Source organism: Calliphora vicina, chromosome 2 (genome assembly GCF_958450345.1).
Source record: "Calliphora vicina chromosome 2, idCalVici1.1, whole genome shotgun sequence".
Classification (NCBI taxonomy): Eukaryota; Metazoa; Arthropoda; class Insecta; order Diptera; family Calliphoridae; genus Calliphora; species Calliphora vicina.
In genome coordinates, this window is record NC_088781.1 from 118,477,038 (window position 1) to 118,498,455 (window position 21,418).

A 21,418-nucleotide genomic window follows, 5' to 3' on the forward strand; every position below is an offset into this window, starting at 1 on the left:
ATATGTACCCTTCAAAATGACATATAAAAACAAATACCGCGTTCAAAAGATACCCCATTTATTGTAAACCCGCCAGTTTTAAGTCATACACCCAATAGCAAAGCCGGCGTTATAGTTTTCTATTTCTTTAGCAAATGTTTAAAGCCGGCGACATAATTTCTTTTGAAACTTTTCAAAGCCAAATTTTATATTTCTTGTGTCGCCTTCTTTGAAAATTGTCTAAAAAATAAAAAATAAAAAATTTTGTAGACGATTTTAAAATTTTTCTAAGGAAATTTAATAGAGTTTTGTAGCCAGCTCTTGAAATGTCCTAAAGAAATATAAAATTTTGACGCTGGATTTTAAAATTTTCTAAAAAAAATAAAAAAAAAAATGTGTCACTGGCTTTTAAAATTTGTTAATGGGTCGATTATGGATGGCAACCGAACTGCCAGAGGGCAACCAGAAATTTCTGTTTGCCAATTTAGCAACAGAAATGATAGCTGCCAGTTGTCATTTGTAATACCATTTAGGCAACTGAAGTTCGTTTGCCATCCATAATCGACCCATAAATAAATAGAAAATTTTGTCGCCGGCGTTTAAAAGTTTCTAAGGAAATACAAAAAAAGAAATGTTGTCGCCGACTTCCAAAAGTTTCTAAAGAAAATTTTGTAATCGGCTTTTAAAACCTTCTAAAGAAATAAAATAAAATTGTCGCCAGCTTTTAAAATTTTCTAAAGAAATTGGAGAATTTTGTGGCCAACTTTTAAAAAAGTTTTAAAGAAATAAAAAATTTTCTAAAGAAGCAGAAAATTTAGTTTTCGGCTTTAAAAAATTTCTATAGAAATAAAAAGGCGACAGCCTTCTTTGAAAATTTTCTAAAAAATAGAAAATTTTGTCGCCGGTTTTAAAATGTTTATAAAGAAATAAAAAATTTTGCCTTCGTCTTTAATTTTTTTTTAAAGAAATAAAGAATTTTGTCAGAAGACTTTAAAATTTTCTAAATAAACGGAAAGTTTTGTGGTCGACTTTTAAAATTTTCTAAAGAAATTTAGAATTTTGTAGCCAGCTTTTAAAATGTTTATAAGAAATAGAAAATTTTGTCATCGTCTTTAAATTTTTTTTTTAAGAAATAAAGAATTTCTTTCTTTCTTTATTTAAAATTTTCTAAATAAATTGAAAGTTTTGTGGTCGGCTTTTAAAATTTTGTAAAGAAATTGAGGATTTTGTCGCCAGCTTTTAAAATGTTTCTAAGGCAATAGAAAATTTTGTCATCGTCTTTAAATTTTCTTTAAAGAACTAAAGAATTTTGTCGCAAGCCTTTAAAATGTTCTAAAGAAACAGAAAGTTTTGTGGTCGGCATTTAAAATTTTCTAACAAAATTGAGACTTTTGTCGCCAGCTTTTAAAATGTTCTAAAGAATCAGACAATTTTGTCGTCGGCTTTTAACATTTTCTAAAAAATAGAAAATTTTGTCGCCGGTTTTAAAATTTTTCTAAGGATAAAGAAAATTTTACGTTCGTATTTTAATTTTTTTTTTTTTTAAAGAAATAGAGAATTTTCTGAAGAAATATAAAATTTTGTCGCTGGCTTTGAAAATATTCTAAAGACATCGAAAATTTTGTAGCCGGCTTTAAAAACTGTCTAAATATATAGAATTTTTTGTTTTAAAATGTTTCTAAGTATCGTCTTTAATTTTTTGTTTAAAGAAATAGAAAATTTTGTAACCGGTTTCTTTAAATGTTCTAAAGAAACTGTAAGTATTGTGGTCGACTTTTAAAATTTTCTAACGAAATTGAGAATTTTGTCGCCAGCTTTCTTTTCTAAAGAAACAGAAAATTTTGTCGTCGGCCTTTAAAATGTTCTAACTGAATTTTGTCGCCATCTTTTAACATTTTCTAAGGAAATAGAAAATTTTGTCATTGGCTTTTAAACTTTTCTAAAGAAACAGACAATTTTGTCGTAGACTTTAAATATTTTCTAAAGAAATAGAAAATTTTGTCGCCGTCTTTTAAAATTTACTATTTCATTAGATAATTCTTTTAAGTTAACAAATTTTTCTACTTCCTTTAGAATTTTCTATAGAAAAAAAAAATTGTGTAGCCAGCTTTAAAAATATTATAAAAAATTAAAATTTTCTAACAAAATTTAAAATTTTGTCGCCAGCTTTTTAAAAGTTATAAAGAAACAGAAAATTTGTATATTTCTTTGAATAATTTTTTTAAGTCGCCAACAAAGTTTTCTGTTTCTTTAAAAATTTTCCCAAAAAAATAGAGAATTTTGTCGCCGTCTTTAAAAATAGTCAAAAAAAAAAGGAACATTTTGTCGCCGGCTTTAAAAATTTTCTAAAAATGGAAAAATTTTGTCGCCAGCTTTGAATACTTTTTTAAAATATATTTCTATAGACATTTATTTATTTTTTTCTTGTTTTTTTATGTTAATTTTCTTAGTTTAGTCCTTTTTCGCTTTCATTTCTTTGACAAATTTTCTAAACCTTTGAAAGAAATATTTCTTTCTATAGAATATTTTTTCTAATTTTGTTATAGTTTTTTTTTCTGTTCATTTTCTTAATTTAGTCCTCTTTTGTTTTCATTTCTTAGGTTACATTGTGTTTGCTTTTGTGGTTATTCCCACTTTATTTATGATTTCCCTTTTGAAGTGTTTTAATTAAACATTTTGAAATCTCCATTGTGGTTTTTAGTATTCCTAGTTCAACCATAATTACTAAGCACATTATTATTATTATTATTATTATCATCTTTGGCATCATCTCTCTTTGGTATTAGTAAAGATAATACTTGGAAATCTAATTTAACTGAAGTATGATTTCAAACAAAAATAGATAAATAAAATTTGTCCTCAAACCATAAGAAATTCTTTGTCCATTATCTATTATATTTAACATACCCTTTTAATACACTCTGTTAATATTAATCATCCAGAAAATATTTGAAAACTTCCTTTTATAGACAATAGCAATACTCTTTGCTAAATTATATAAAAAAAATAATCTTTGATATGGTTAACAACTGGATGACGTCAATAACTCAAGATTGTTGAAGAAGGGGGAAGAGGGTATGAAAATTATCACCAACACCCCTTAGCCACCCCTTCCACTTATTAATATTGCGAAATGCAAAAACTTGCATTAAGTAAAGCAAAGATTTTGTTTAACAAAAGAAAAAAGAAATCAAACAATTTCAAAAGGGAGCTAAAATATATGAAAACTGGAAGAAAACTTTTTCATTATCTAAGAACAATCAGAAATGGGGTCATAAATTTTTATTTGTATTAAGATGCATAAACTTTTAACAAAATCATTACATTCTTCCTGCCATACTTCCATCACCTCCACCCCCTTTCCTCTACTCCTTCGAACGCCTCTTGAAACCTAACTAAACACTACTCAGTCTAAAGCACTTGCATTATGGCAACAACTACAACAATATAAAGAGAGAAAAAAAGGGAACAACAACAAATAATGTTACTGTAACTGTTACCAAACAATTCAAATTCATTCGTTATGGCAATTCCATGTAACAAAGTAAAACACTTGTTTTTATAAAAGGACGAAGAAGCTAAAAAAAATAACGGAAAAACAAAGAAAGCAAGAGAAAAAAAAAACAAATAAAATTCTTTCCAACACAAGCACTTAGTAAACAAACTCTCTCACACACACACACATTCACAGTTGCTTACTCACTGTTACCCCCCAAAAAAGTACTTTTTATATCGCTTTTCCCCCATCCCACCCCAGTATATTTCATTGTTTATGATAGAAATACAATAATATAATTTACCCTTACCCAACATATTTCTTTGATTTCGTCATTGTTTTTTCAATGACTCATACATACTCATAGATTTTGTTGTAACAAAAACAATTTTTTTCCATTTTTGTTGCCAAAAAAACTTAAAACAGCAAATTACCCTTGTCAAATATAGCAACAAACTCCACCAAAAAAAAAAAAGGAAACATTTTATTACAAGAAGAAAAAAAATGAACAAAACTATTGTTTGTAGTGTTGCCATTTTCGCCCCCTGTAACAACACCACCACCCTGAACTAGTTCGTTGTTACTTTACAAAGCCAAGGGGGAGGGGGTCTATAGGCGAAAATCAAATAATAAACCGGCTTCTTAAATGTTAAAAATCCAAATAACAAAAAAATTTTAAAAATAAAATATTTGTGCTAGTGTTTGACGACTAAAATTGTCCGTAACATTTTTAAATAACTAAAACAATGTGATTAATTAATTGTTCCTAAACGAAGTTCCCAAACAATAATTGAGTGTTTATCTGGAAAGCTGTGATGAAATCCAGAATTCCCCATGGGATAGATGAGTCTCCTCAATAGACAAGACTTGGGTCTCCTCGATAGACGAGACTTTAGTCTCCTCGATAGACGAGACTTTAGTCTCCTCTATAGACAAGACTTAAGTCTCCTCAATAGACTAGACTTTAGTCTCCTCGATAGATGAGACTTTAGTCTCCTCGATAGATGAGACTATTATAATCTCCTCGATAGATGAGATTATAGTCTCCTCGATAGACGAAACTTAAGTCTCCTCAATAGACTAGACTTGAGTCTCCTCGATAGACGAGACTTTAGTTTCCTCGATAGACGAGACTTTAGTCTCCTCGATAGACGAGACTTTAGTCTCCTCGATAGACGAGACTTTAGTCTCCTCGATAAACGAGATTTTAGTCTCCTCGATAAACGAGACTTTAGTCTCCTTGATAGACGAGACTTTAGTCTCCTCTATAGACAAGACTTAAGTCTCCTCAATAGACTCGACTTTAGTCTCCTCGATAGATGAGACTTTAGTCTCCTCGATAGATGAGGCTTTAGTCTCCTCAATAGACAAGACTTGAGTCTCCTTGATAGACGAGACTTTAGTCTCCTCGATAGACGAGACTTTAGTCTCCTCGATAGACGAGACTTTAGTCTTCTCGATAAACGAGACTTTAGTCTCCTTGATAGACGAGACTTTAGTCTCCTTGATAGACGAGACTTCAGTCTCCTCGATAGACGAAACTTAAGTCTCCTCAATAGACTAGACTTTAGTCGCCTCGATAGATGAGACTTTAGTCTCCTCGATAGACGAAACTTAAGTCTACTCAATAGACTAGACTTGAGTCTCCTCGATAGATGAGACTTTAGTCTACTCGATAGATGAGACTATAGTCTCCTCGATAGATGAGACTATAGTCTCCTCGATAGACGAAACTTAAGTCTCCTCAATATACTAGACTTTAGTCTCCACGATAGACCAGACTTTAGTCTCCTCGATAGACCAGACTTTAGTCTCCTCGATAGACCAGACTTTAGTCTCCTCGATAGACCAGACTTTAGTCTCCTCGATAGACGAGACTTTAGTCTCCTCGATAGACGAGACTTTAGTCTTCTCGATAAACGAGACTTTAGTCTCCTTGATAGACGAGACTTTAGTCTCCTTGATAGACGAGACTTCATTCTCCTCGATAGACGAAACTTAAGTCTCCTCAATAGACTAGACTTTAGTCTCCTCGATAGATGAGACTTTAGCCTCCTCGATAGATGAGACTTTAGTCTCCTCGATAGATGAGACTTTAGCCTCCTCGATAGATGAGACTTTAGTCTCCTCGATATATGAGACTTTAGTCTCCTCGATAGATGAGACTTTAGTCTCCTCGATAGACGAGACTTTAGTCTCCTCGATTGACGAGACTTTAGTCTTCTCGATAGACGAGACTTTAGTCTCCTCGATTGACGAGACTTTAGTCTTCTCGATAGATGTATTTGGCTTTGGTGTCGATTTGGCTGGTTGGCCGGGCTTCACATACGAAATCTTACGCTTCGGCTTATCGTAATGGATCCATTTTTCATCTCAATTAATGATTCGGTGCAAAAATGATTTTCTTTTATAGCATTCAAGCATCATTTCGAACATGCAAAATCGTCTTTCAAGGTGTCTCAGCTTCAATTCAATACAAGCTCTTATTGAGTTTGACAGCAATCTTCATGGAGTAATGCCTCCAATTATTGGTCTTCAAACTTTTTTGGCTGGCCTGGGCGATCTTTGTCTTCCGTGTCAAAATCAATTTCTGCACCGCACAAACCATCTCTCGCACGTTGAAACCCGATGGAACACATTCACCATAAACTTTGGTGAGCAATCGGTGTGCTTCAGCTAAACTTCCCACATATCACACCAATGCACTTAGGAAATGGAAATGAATCGGCCATACTATCAGAAAGAATCCTGACAGTATAACAGGGATGGCACTAGAGTGGAACCCTCAAGGTTCAAGAACCCGTGGTCGGCCAAAGAATACATGTAGAAGCACGATACAGTGCAATCTTACATGCGAAGACGCGAAAACAACTGCAACAAATGCTTTGTGGAAACCATATGCTTCCAAGAGGGGTAATGGAGCAAAAAAATATTGTTCAATTCGTTGCCTTGGAGCCAAAGAGAATCTACGATAATGATGTTGTTTTTCAGGATCTAAATTCGCATATGAGTGGAACGTTTGAATTCCTTCTCATGCCTTTCCTCGGAAATAGTGCGGTCACAGTTCGGTGTAGCGGGATATTTTCTCAAGATTATAGACCATTCATGTAAAGCCAATGATCCTGACCTTGTTAACCTCTTTGCTTATCCTTGTCAAAGATCATAGGAGACAATATTCTTGGTGAAAAAGAATAGACGTAAATATATTTCGGGAATATTTCTGGCCAAATAATGGCCAATAATATTTCAACACGAAATATTCTTTTATAATAGCAATAACGTGTGAAAAATTTTAAAGTTATTATTTGTATTAAATATGTTTAAAAAAATAGCAAAAAAGGTATTGAAAAAATATAAATTTTTTTGGAGGTTGTCCTACATTTTGGTGCATAACACTGTCCATTTATTTAAGACAAATTTTAGACCCTATCGTGCCTTCAACAGACGGACAGAAGGACGGACATAGCTAGATCGTCTTAGAATTTCATAAGAACCCAGAATAAATACTTTTGTGGGTCTGCGATGAGTATATCTCTGTATTACAAACGGAATGACAAAATCAATATAGAAACAAATCATTTGTAAAGGTCGTAACAAGCTACATAAACCAAAATCATTTCATAAGAGTGCTAAAAAAAGGGTGAACAAAAATCGAGATAGTCGCAGGTTTTTGCTTATATCTCTGGTATTTGTGGACCGATTTTCTCGATTTTAAACAGTAACTACATGATCATAATACCCGCGGCAATATAGGTATTTTTGTCGACAGTCAGGCGGTACTTCTCTCACTGAATGCGTACACAATTTCATCTTCACTAGTTAGGCAATGTACACAGAGAAAACAGATTCGTTATAGCAACCGAATTTGTTGCCAATCGAATGATTCAGTTGCACACATAGAATTTTTCAGTTCTAACAACAGAAAGTCAGTTGATAAAGAAGAATTTCAGTTGAGGCAACCAAACTTTAGTTACCCCTTCCAAAATACTGCAGCCACAACTGTAAAATTCGGTCACTAATACAGAATCATTCGATTGGAAACAAATTCGGTTGCTATAACGAATCTGTTTTCTCTGTGTAAGAACTCTCTGTCAAGGCTAGGTTGTCTATCTGACATTACTTTGGTTTGGGTACCTTCGCACAGGGACCACTACGGTAATGAACAGGCAGACGAACTAACCAGAATGGGATCTGCCTTAGATATCTCCAATGCGGTCTCAGTAGCAATTCCACTGGGGACTATTAAAGGTATCATCTTCAGACATTTTCTTACAAAGGCTGAGAATAGATGGCGTAATTTAGACACATGTAGGGTAGCCAAGTTGATGTGGCCATCTTTTAACGAAAAACGCTCTATGCAACTGATAACCTGGAATAGAAGGTATATATCAAGGTTGCTGGCAGTATTAACGGGACACTGGGCGTTAGGCAAGCACGCAAATCGCCTGGGACTCCCCTTTAACGACCATTGTCGTAGTTGTAAGGATAGGAACAAAGAGGAAACGATTTTCCACCTTCTCTGCGAATGCCCAGCTCTGAGTGTCAAGAGACATAAATTCATGGGCAACTATACATTGACCAACCTTGGTGAGGTAGCCGGGTCTAAACTCAATGACCTACTGATATATCTCACAGCTACAGGTTGGGTCTAGCTAGCTCTTTTTAGTTACATTGCGATGTAAACGACATTACATCTGACGAGTGGTGTGGTCTCATCAAAACGGACTTGATTGTTCGCACTTAGTGAACTACCACGTAAACAAACCAACCAACCTAAGTTGGACTATAGCGGATATATTGATGTATCAATCATGTATGAAATTTATTTGGTGGAATTCGTGAAGTTGATTTCAACAGATAAACGGACATGGCTATATCGACTCCGCTATCTATAACGATCCAGTCATGGTGAAGGGTATAATAATTATTTTAAGTATAACTTAAAATATATTAGTGATAGTTTCGATAACCGATTTTATAGGACCGTCCCGGAGTAAAAATGGAGCGATGGTGATTCATTTTATCACAATTGTGATATTTTTCTTATAATTTCTTTAGAAATACTTTAACAATCGACATTTTTATAACCGAATATAAAGTACAATACTTTTTATATTCCCAGTTTATAGTTTTTTTTCTATTTGTTTGTTCTGTTTCAGAAAGAAATTATGACTTTTATTATTTCATGTCATATTTTTTTTTTCTCATAACATTTTGTTTGATGTTAAAACATGCTGTAGTTGTTTAAATGTTTACTGGTGCTGACTGTAATACAGACAAACAAATCCACCCACTTTATGTACTAAAAAAAAATACCACCCAAAAATTAAAGCGCTAAACAAATAGACACGCCACTCATACGCTTCCTCTACGTTGAATTAAAGTTTTTCTTATCCAATATTGTTTTTACAACTTTATTTTTTATTTATTTTTTTTTTGTTTCTTTTGCCGCCGTCTTGTTCTATTCATAATGTTGTCGTCTTCGTAGTTTTGCTCTTTTTTTAAGCTTTTTAGTGTCTCTGACGACTACGATGGTGATGATGATGATGATGAGGAGGATTTTCCTTACACGACGACGTCTTGACTTGTTTCTGGGTGCTGCTGGGTTGCATGTTGTAAAATTTCGCAGTGCTAAAATGTGGAATAAATAAATGTGTTTGTTACTTTTGCAAAATTTTGCTCATGTTTGTTGCCAGGCGTTGCTATATTTTGCTGTTAATGTTTGTTGGTCTGTTGTTCGGTTGTTTTTCTTTTGTGCCCCATTACCGGGTTGATGTTGGGAATATAGTGAACTAAATAAGTAGTAGAATGTAGCAGCACAGTGGGACTGGAAAGAAATTAGATTGGGAGGAAATTCGGTACCTAAGTATCCTCTAGTTGGTCAGAGAAATTTTAGAAAATAAGTGGAAATTTGTCTTTGTTCCCCCTGAGGTTTAAAGTAGTAGAATGCGGCAGCATAGTGGGGTTAGAATGAAAATAGTTTAAGAGGGAAATCAGAGAAATGTTAAAAAAGAAGTGGAAGTTGGCTTTTGGTCCCCTGGGGTTCAAAGTAGAAGAAGTATAAGCAGCATAGTGGGGTGTAAAAATAGTTCACAAGGAACATTCTCAGTATTCTACTAACAGATCAGATTAATATGAAACTTTCGGTACTTAAGTATCCTCTAGTTGGTCAGAGAAATTTTAGAAAATAAGTGGAAATTTGTCTTTGGTCCCCTGGGGTTTAAAGTAGTAGAATGCGGCAACATAGTGGGGTTAGAATAAAAATAGTTTAAGAGGGAAATCAGAGAAATTTTAAAAAAAGTAGTGGAAATTGGCTTTTGGTCCCCTGGGGTTCAAAGTAAAAGAAGTCGAAGCAGCATAGTGGGGTGTAAAAATAGTTCGCAAGGAACATTTTCAGTTTTCTACTGACAGATCAGATTAATATGAAAATTTCGGTACTTAAGTATCCTCTAGTTGGTCAGAGAAATTTTAGAAAATAAGTGGAAATTTGTCTTTAGTCCCCTGGGGTTTAAATTAGTTTAAGAGGGAAATCAGAGAAATGTTAAAAAAGAAGTGGAAATTGGCTTTTGGTCCCCTGGGGTTCAAAGTAGAAGAAGTATAAGCACCATAATGGGGTGTAAAAATAGTTCACAAGGAACATTCTCAGTTTTCTACTGACAGATCAGATTAATATGAAATTTTTAAGTTCGAACAGTGAATTTTGGAAGGAATAACCCCTGAGGACCTAATTTATACAAAATATTGTTAAGATTTGTTACTGAATTTTAAATTTTTTTCTTTTTATAAAAAGTGTTTTCTCTAACCCACTGTTTAATATTACGACTCGTCATTTCGTTGCGTGGGTCTTTTTCTTTATAAACTTAAAGAAATAAAAAAAAACTGGGCGTTTTAAGTTGAATGCAGCAGTTGAATTTATTTCAGTTGTAATACAAATGCAATTACAATTTGTGGTTTGTTTTCGCAAAACCACCACAAAAAGAAAACTACAAACTGTCCAATATCCATCTTCTGACATGCAAAAATGGGAATTCATGTAATTTTTGCATAAAAAAACACAAAATTTTAAAGTTTAAAGTCTTAAATAGTAAGTGGGTTGTTGACCACAAAAAAAAAAAACAAAAATTAACTTGACAATTTTAATTTCTCTCTTCTATACTAAAAAATTGTAAATCTCTTTTAATAAAAATAAGTAATTTTGTGTGTTGTTTACTTTCAATACTTTCATTGCCATTTTCACTTCAGTTGACAATTGACAGCTGTCAGTTGAAGCATCACTTCTAGCACAAATTAAGCGTATGTTTTTTAGAAAAAATAAATTTGCTCTTGCTAAACTGTAGAGATTTATTGCGTTTTAAGTCTTTTAACTTAAAAACATATGTCAACTTTGATTTTCAATCTTTTATACTGCGTATTATTCACTCAGAATCATTAAAATAACAAACAGAAATATAATTTTTAATATTAGCTTGAAAAATCTTGCTGTCTATCCAAAAAATCTTACAACATTTTAAACACACATACCAAATGTCAGTACATATTGATTTTCTGTTTAAAATTAAAATTCGAAATATTTTTTGTGCAAAAAAGAAATCTGAATTATTCACATTGTTTTAAATAATTTATGCAAGACAATTATTTTATTTTGCTAAACAATTGAACATATGTACAAATGCAGTCTTGCAAATTGAGTACTTTATTCAAATCATAAGATATAGCAGCAACAAAAAAAATGAAAACTTCCATTAAAAGTGATATATTGTATTGTTAATTTAGTCAGCACTATGTAGTTACATACTTGTAGATATATTTCTAGTACATAAACAGAAAACCATTAAACACATTCTTGTATTTTCATTTTTAATACCCTTCACCATGACTTTTTAAGGGTACATACATATAAGTTAGTCATTCCTTTTATAATTCAATATAGAGTCAATATAATCATATCTGTCTGTCCGTGTATGTTGAAATCAACTTTCCGAAACTCCCAAATAACTTGAACACATGATTGAAACATCAATATATCCGCTATAGTCCAACTTAGGTTGCTATTTAAAATCGAGAAAATCGGTCCACAAATGTCCAAAATATAAGAAATAAAAACTCGATTTTTTTCAACATCTTTTTTTCCAAAAAGTTTTTTTCACCCAAAAATTTAGTTTCTAGGATATTTGCGTCTTAAGCTTATGAGAATACTTTAAAATAGTTGCAGGGACTGTGATATTTATTTCTTAAGTTCCTTGCTAAGTTAAGATAGCGGGTCTTAATAGAAGTTCGCCATAAAAATTCTTTAATAATAGATTTTATTTATTTTATTTTACCTTTTTATTGCCATAATTATCAACACTATTTCCTTGTAGTTTTCACTGGCAAACCTTAGCAAAAACTTAATATACCTGTTGTCAGTTGAGGCAGGACATGTATACGTGAATATACGAGTAAATATAACACAAATATGCATATTTTTATCATACATAATATGATTTCATTGTTTTATCGATAATTTTTTTATTTTTGTACTTTTTTGTTACTGGTTAAATAAAAAAAAAAAAAATAGAAATATTCTTCGAGAGATATGTTAGTTGCAAACATTGTGCTGAAACCCCCAGGACACAAGCGAACAAGAAAGCAATTTTAGCAATGTTAAAATAATGAAAGGAATTGGATCTTAATTTAGTTCAGTAAGTAAGCTAACAGAACTAGAACAGAACAGAACTAGAACAGAACTAGAACAGAACTAGAACAGAACTAGAACAGAACTAGAACAGAACTAGAACAGAACTAGAACAGAACTAGAACAGAACAGAACTAGAACAGAACTAGAACAGAACTAGAACAGAACTAGAACAGAACTAGAACAGAACTAGAACAGAACTAGAACAGAACTAGAACAGAACTAGAACAGAACTAGAACAGAACTAGAACTAGAACAGAACTAGAACAGAACTAGAACAGAACTAGAACAGAACTAGAACAGAACTAGAACAGAACTAGAACAGAACTAGAACAGAACTAGAACAGAACTAGAACAGAACTAGAACAGAACTAGAACAGAACTAGAACAGAACTAGAACAGAACTAGAACAGAACTAGAACAGAACTAGAACAGAACTAGAACAGAACTAGAACAGAACTAGAACAGAACTAGAACAGAACTAGAACAGAACTAGAACAGAACTAGAACAGAACTAGAACAGAACTAGAACAGAACTAGAACAGAACTAGAACAGAACTAGAACAGAACTAGAACAGAACTAGAACAGAACTAGAACAGAACTAGAACAGAACTAGAACAGAACTAGAACAGAACTAGAACAGAACTAGAACAGAACTAGAACAGAACTAGAACAGAACTAGAACAGAACTAGAACAGAACTAGAACAGAACTAGAACAGAACTAGAACAGAACTAGAACAGAACTAGAACAGAACTAGAACAGAACTAGAACAGAACTAGAACAGAACTAGAACAGAACTAGAACAGAACTAGAACAGAACTAGAACAGAACTAGAACAGAACTAGAACAGAACTAGAACAGAACTAGAACAGAACTAGAACAGAACTAGAACAGAACTAGAACAGAACTAGAACAGAACTAGAACAGAACTAGAACAGAACTAGAACAGAACTAGAACAGAACTAGAACAGAACTAGAACAGAACTAGAACAGAACTAGAACAGAACTAGAACAGAACTAGAACAGAACTAGAACAGAACTAGAACAGAACTAGAACAGAACTAGAACAGAACTAGAACAGAACAGAACTAGAACAGAACTAGAACAGAACTAGAACAGAACTAGAACAGAACTAGAACAGAACTAGAACAGAACTAGAACAGAACTAGAACAGAACTAGAACAGAACTAGAACAGAACTAGAACAGAACTAGAACAGAACTAGAACAGAACTAGAACAGAACTAGAACAGAACTAGAACAGAACTAGAACAGAACTAGAACAGAACTAGAACAGAACTAGAACAGAACTAGAACAGAACTAGAACAGAACTAGAACAGAACTAGAACAGAACTAGAACAGAACTAGAACAGAACTAGAACAGAACTAGAACAGAACTAGAACAGAACTAGAACAGAACTAGAACAGAACTAGAACAGAACTAGAACAGAACTAGAACAGAACTAGAACAGAACTAGAACAGAACTAGAACAGAACTAGAACAGAACTAGAACAGAACTAGAACAGAACTAGAACAGAACTAGAACAGAACTAGAACAGAACTAGAACAGAACTAGAACAGAACTAGAACAGAACTAGAACAGAACTAGAACAGAACTAGAACAGAACTAGAACAGAACAGAACTAGAACAGAACTAGAACAGAACTAGAACAGAACTAGAACAGAACTAGAACAGAACTAGAACAGAACTAGAACAGAACTAGAACAGAACTAGAACAGAACAGAACTAGAACAGAACTAGAACAGAACTAGAACAGAACTAGAACAGAACTAGAACAGAACTAGAACAGAACTAGAACAGAACTAGAACAGAACTAGAACAGAACTAGAACAGAACTAGAACAGAACTAGAACTAGAACAGAACTAGAACAGAACTAGAACAGAACTAGAACAGAACTAGAACAGAACTAGAACAGAACTAGAACAGAACTAGAACAGAACTAGAACAGAACTAGAACAGAACTAGAACAGAACTAGAACAGAACTAGAACAGAACTAGAACAGAACTAGAACAGAACTAGAACAGAACTAGAACAGAACTAGAACAGAACTAGAACAGAACTAGAACAGAACTAGAACAGAACTAGAACAGAACTAGAACAGAACTAGAACAGAACTAGAACAGAACTAGAACAGAACTAGAACAGAACTAGAACAGAACTAGAACAGAACTAGAACAGAACTAGAACAGAACTAGAACAGAACTAGAACAGAACTAGAACAGAACTAGAACAGAACTAGAACAGAACTAGAACAGAACTAGAACAGAACTAGAACAGAACTAGAACAGAACTAGAACAGAACTAGAACTAGAACAGAACTAGAACTAGAACAGAACTAGAACTAGAACAGAACTAGAACAGAACTAGAACAGAACTAGAACAGAACTAGAACAGAACTAGAACAGAACTAGAACAGAACTAGAACAGAACTAGAACAGAACTAGAACAGAACTAGAACAGAACTAGAACAGAACTAGAACAGAACTAGAACAGAACTAGAACAGAACTAGAACAGAACTAGAACAGAACTAGAACAGAACTAGAACAGAACTAGAACAGAACTAGAACAGAACTAGAACAGAACTAGAACAGAACTAGAACAGAACTAGAACAGAACTAGAACAGAACTAGAACAGAACTAGAACAGAACTAGAACAGAACTAGAACAGAACTAGAACAGAACTAGAACAGAACTAGAACAGAACTAGAACAGAACTAGAACAGAACTAGAACAGAACTAGAACAGAACTAGAACAGAACTAGAACAGAACTAGAACAGAACTAGAACAGAACTAGAACAGAACTAGAACAGAACTAGAACAGAACTAGAACAGAACTAGTACAGAACTAGTACAGAACTAGAACAGAATTAGAACCAGAAGCTGAACAAAAACCTGAAGTAGAACAGAATTAGAACCAGAACCTGAGCTAGAAGTTGAATTAGAACCAGAATAAGATTTAGAACCTGCACTAGAACAGAATTAGAACCAGAACTAGAACCTGAATAAGAACTAGAACCTGAACTAAAACCTGATCTAGAACCTGAACTAGAACATGAGAAGTAGAACCTGAACTAGAACAGAATTAGAACCAGAACCTGAACTAGAACCTGAACAAGAACCTGCACAAAAACCTAAACTTGAACCTGAACAAGAACAAGAACTAGAACCTTAACTAGAACCTGAAGAAGAACCTGAACTAGAACCTGATCAAGAACTTGAACTAAAACCTGAATTAGAACCTGAACAAGAACTAGAACCTGAACTAGAACAGAATTAGAACCAGAACCTGAACTAGAACGAGAATTAGAACCTGAACTAGAATTAGAACCTGAATAAGAACTTGAACCTGAACTAGAACCTGAGCTAGAACAGAATTCGAACCTGAACTAGGATTTGAACTAGAACCGAAACTAGAACGTGAACTAGAACCTGAACTGGAACCTGATCTAGAACTTGCACTAGAACTAGAACCTGAACTAGAATTAGAACCTGAATTAGAACCTGAACTAGAACAGAATTAGAACCTGAAATAGAACCTGAACTAGAATTAGAACCTGAACTAGAATTTGAACCTGAATAAGAACTGGAACCTGAACTAGAACCTGAACTAGAACCTGAACTAGAACCTGAACCAGAACCTGAAGTAGAACCTGAACTAGAACCTGAACTAGAACTGGAACCTGAACAAGAACTTGAACTAGAACCTGAACTAGAACCTGAAATAGAACAGAACTATTGGATAAAGATTTATAATTTTTCACATGCAATTTTGGTAGCATATTAAAAGTCTTTGGAAGGCTTATTAGCTTCCAAAGTACTGAATTCATTATCTAAAATCTATAAATATTTGTTATACATTTTATTCCTTTACATTCCTTGTTATGTCATTATAGTTTGCTTGGAAGTATCATGCATGTGCTTGGCAACACACAAACATTTCAACCACATGTGCATACTTATGTATCTGCAGTTATGCAAAAACTTTTATTCATTCTTCGAATTGAAAATTGCAATTTTCAATGGGTATTGATGCCCTTTATTGCCACAAGTTATTGAAAGAAATATTGTGTGTGAGAAATGAAACATATGATCATTCCGATTTTTTTTATACTTAAGTACATACAAATGTACATATTCTGAAAACATTTCAATGTCTGCTTTTTTGAAATAAAACAAGAAATTTCTGTTTTATTTCTTTCGTGTGTTTCGTTCCATTACAATACAGAGAAGTACTGTTCCAAAGAAAATCATTACAATACTAAACGATTATCATAGAGCTACTCTGCTTCATAACCGTGGCAATTTCTTTTTATTTTATAACATTAGTAAATGTGTTTATGTCGGTCCGCCCGTGTCTCTGGTTTTTATAAATTTTCATTTTAATGTCAGATGTGTATTTATATAATAAATACATATGCAAATATATGTAAGTTTGCTTTACATTGAAGGTTCATTAAACTATTATTGTTATTATTATTATAATGGCGTAAATGTCACCATTGACGTTGAGTTAAACGCTCAGAAAATTCAAATATATTTTCATATTTTTAATCGATTGTAATCAGTTGCTATTTGTGAGGGTTAATGGCAAAAAAAAAACTTGCAATGAATTTAATAGTAATAACATCGTTTAAATATTTAATATTTAATTCAGGTGATTGATACGAGCAGCAGTGCAAAGGGCAATTCATTTACATACTGTAAATACCAATACTTGAATTCACAAAGGAATTTACTTTAGTCGTGCCTTTTTAACTGACGAATGACTAAGTAAGCTTCAGTAAAATAAGCTGGAAGATGTCAGTCATGCAAATAAACTGCTGTATATTTTTAGTACAATAATAATCTTAGTAAATAATTAGTAAATTTCCAATTTTTTAAAACAGTACACTAATTCTACTACTTTTTTAAATAATGATAAAATTAATATTTTTAATTTCCCCTAAATGCTTTTAATATATTTTTGTAAAATTGTATATAATTTATTACTATTTTCTAGAAAGTAGTTAATTAATTTCGTACTTTTATTAAAACTTGGGAAAATTTATATATAATCTTATAGTAAATTTTGTGTACTCTATCTAAAAAAGTAGTAAATTCCCTAATTTTTAAAAAAGTACTATTTCTACTACTTTTTTAAATAATTATAAAATTAATATTTTTAAAATCCCCTAAATGAGTTAATATATTGTAGCAAACATTTTATATTATTTACTACTATTTCAAAAAAATTAGTTAATAATTTCGTACTTTTATCAAAATTTAGGAAAATGAATTTATAATATTTTAGTTAATTTTAAGTACAATAATAATCTACCCAAAAAAGTAGTATATTCTCTACTTTTTAAAAAAGTACTATTTCTACTACTATTTTAAATTATTATAAAATTAATATTTTTAAAATCCCCTAAATACGTTTAATATATTCCAACAAGAAAATTATATTATTTACTACTCTTTGTAAAAAAGTAGTTTATAATTTCGTACTTGTACCAAAACTTGGGAAAATTAGTTTATAATCTTATTGTAAATTTTGAATACAATAATAATCTATCTAAAAAAGTAGTAAATTCCTAACTTTTTTAAAAAAGTAGTATTTCTACTACTATTTTTAAAGTTGATAAAACTAGTATTTATAAAATCCCCAAAATGCGTTTAATATATTCCAACAAGAAAATTATATTATTTACTACTTTTTGCAAAAAAGTAGTTTATAATTTCGTACTTGTACCAAAACTTGGGAAAATTAGTTTATAATCTTATAGTAAATTTTGATTATAATAACAATATATCTAAAAAAGTAGTAAATTCCCAAGTTTTTGAAAAAAGTAGTATTTTTACTACTATTTTTAATGTTGATAAAACTAATATTTTTAAAATCGCCTAAATGCTTTTAATATAATTTAGCAAACTTTTATATTATTTACTACTATTTGCAAAAAAGTAGTTAATTAATTTCGTACTTTTATTAAAACTTGGGAAAATAAATTTATATTCTTATAGTAAATTTTGAGTACAATAATAATCTACCCAAAAAAGTAGTTATTCCCTACTTTTTAAAAAAGTACTATTTCTACTACTTTTTTAAATAATGATAAAATTAATAGTTTTACAATCCCCTAAATGCGTTTAATATATTCCAACAAGAAAATTATATTATTTACTACTTTTTGTAAAAAAGTAGTTTATAATTTCGTACTTGTACCAAAACTTGGGAAAATTAGTTTATAATCTTATAGTAAATTTTGAGTACAATAATAATCTATCTAAAAAAGTAGTAAATTCCTAACTTTTTTAAAAAAGTAGTATTTCTACTACTATTTTTAAAGTTGATAAAACTAATATTTTTAAAATCCCCTAAATGATTTTAATATAATTTAGCAAACATTTATATTATTTACTACTATTTGCAAAAAAGTAGTTAATTAATTTCGTACTTTTATTAAAACTTGGGAAAATAAATTTATAATGTTATAGTAAATTTTGAGTACAATAATAATCTTCCTAAAAAAGTAGTAAATTCCCTATATTTTAAAAAAGTACTATTTCTACTACTTTTTTAAATTATTATAAAATTAATATTTTTAAAATCCCCTAAATACGTTTAATATATTCCAACAAGAAAATTATATTATTTACTACTATTTGCAAAAAAGTAGTTAATTAATTTCGTACTTGTACCAAAACTTGGGAAAATAAATTTATAATGTTAAAGTAATTTTTGAGTACAATAATAATCTACCTAAAAAGTATTTAATTCTCAACATATTTTAAAAAGTAGTTTATCTACTAACTTTTCTAATATCAATACAACTCTTGTTTTTTAAATCCCCTAAAAGTATAGAATACAAATTTATGTTTATGCCTAAGTTTATGGAACTTTTGACTTGTATCATGTCCGTAACATGATTTTCTTGATGTAAGGGACGTAATCCCTGCATTTTTGTGTATATTTAGTACTTTTCGCTTTAACTTTTTATGGTCCATTTTCTTTTAACAAATTGCTTGCCTAATATTACTTTTTCTACTAAATTTTAGCCATAAATCAACTACTACTACATTTATTTTAAATAACTCTTTTGCTCATTGTTCTTTTTTTTTCTCCATTTTCATTTCAGGTAAGTGTTGTTAATAACACATCATCTACAGCTACATCCACTTGGTCTTACCACCAGCACCTGGTGACCACTATTAGTTTTGCTTTGCCAGTGTAACCGTAAGTTTATTGCGAGTGTGTTGGGCAAGTGTATAATTTCATAATAAATTATAAAATATCACCCATAAAAGTTAAATCTCATAGAAATTGTAAACTTTTGTATATTTTGTTCTCTTTACTTTACGAAAACTGAAAAAAAAACAAAATAATGCCAGGAACTATTACTGCACTGCAACTACATAGTGGAAACTAATTGATATACAGACATGAAGAGTAACTGTAGAGACGGCCACTAGAGTAAAGAATTACAAGGAATACAAACATGGACAGTAGTTGTAGTTATAGTCGGTATTAGTGTACATTAGGGACACTGGTACGTGTATATGTATCTACAATGTAATACAATACATGTTCCTTTAATCATATACTAGGTATACACTTCAAGTAACCGTAAAAGGAACGGAAGGATATCACACTTCTACTGTAACTGTAGGATCGAAGGCGGTCTGAAAAGTTCCACTGTATATCCTATAGTTTATTCGTTTTTTAATATGATAGAAATATAAATATTTTTATTATTTTTGGCTTCTTCATCAGAGACAAATATCCTTCCAATAATCTTATTTTTTGCGATCTGGATAAAGCTAAACTAGTTTAGATGTTGAGCACTAAACTAGTTTAGATATTGAGCAATGTTGAGCAATTATGCTATGTTGTGTTTTTTGTTTAAAATTACTTCTCAAATTAACCCTCTTACCTTCCTTTACCTTTTTGTTTTCCATTTTTTTGGTTTTTGTTTGGTTTTTGTTTAAATATCTTGTTACCTAAACATAAATTTACTACTATGACCACAATGTACAACAACTACACTACACAAACAAAAAAGTAATAAGCCGGTAACAACAACATCAGCAGCAGCAGCAACAAAAACAATATAAAAAAAGCCCCAAAGTATACTATACAATTTTTCCTACATACTTACACTCACAAACAAACATAGAAACTACAAATATCCTAACGGTAACTTGTGTAACAGACACCAACACACATGAGTAATACTAACAATTCCTTTTTCTTGCTGTTTTTGTTGTTGTTGTTCTAGTTGTTGTAACGTAGCAGCCAAAAGCAGAACTTTAAAAATTAACCGCCCGTTTTGACGCCACTTTTTCAACAAAATATGGCGAAAATAAAAAAAATATATACGAACACGAACAGATCCTAATGACGCCAACTTCATACTCCTTTTGTTTTAATATGATAGAAATAATAATATATAAAAAAGGATATAGTATATGGAACTTAGTAAAAAAAAAAAACGAACACAACAAAACACAAAAGTCGACAATGGTGCCATGTTTTCACTTTGCTTTTGGTGTATAGTTGTCGGCATAATTCTCTATACAATTCATCGCCCAGGGAAGTTATGCCAAGAAAGATTAACTGAAGTGATGAAAAGCTAGTAACTCCCTAAAATTATTTGTAAAATGTATTAAACAAGCTTAGGGGGTTTTAAAAATTTTAATTTCATCAACTTTAGAAAAAGTAGTAGAAATACTACTTTTTTAAAAATTCTATAATTTACTAGTTTTTTACATAGATTTTTATTATATTAAAAATTTACTATAAGATTATATAGTAATTTTCCCTATTTTTGGTAAAAGTACGAAATTATTAATTTTTTTTTTTAAATAGTAGTAAATTATATAAAATTTTTAATGGATTTTAAAAATAAAAATTTTATTGACATTAAAAATACTAGTAGAAATACTACTTTTTTAAAAAAGTTATGAATTTACAATTTTTTTAGATAGAATTTTATTTTAATCAAAATTTACTATAATATTATAAATTTGTTTTCCAAAATGTTCCTAATAGTACGGAATTACTAAATACTTTTTTGCAAATAGTAGTAAATTGTATAAAATTTTTACTAGAATATATTAAAATCATTTAGGAGATTTTAAAAATAAGAGTTTTATCTACATTAAAAATAGTAGTAGAAATACTACTTTTTTAAAAAAGTTAAGAATTTACAACTTTTTGATATAGATTATTATTATACTCAAAATTTACTATAAGATTAT

General features: G+C 31.1%; 1 protein-coding gene across 1 annotated transcript in view; it reads left to right on the plus strand.

The window, feature by feature from the left end:
- The window catches only part of stai (stathmin), a 229,114-nt gene that overhangs the window by 111,035 nt on the left and 96,661 nt on the right, over positions 1–21,418 (plus strand). The window lies entirely within an intron of this gene.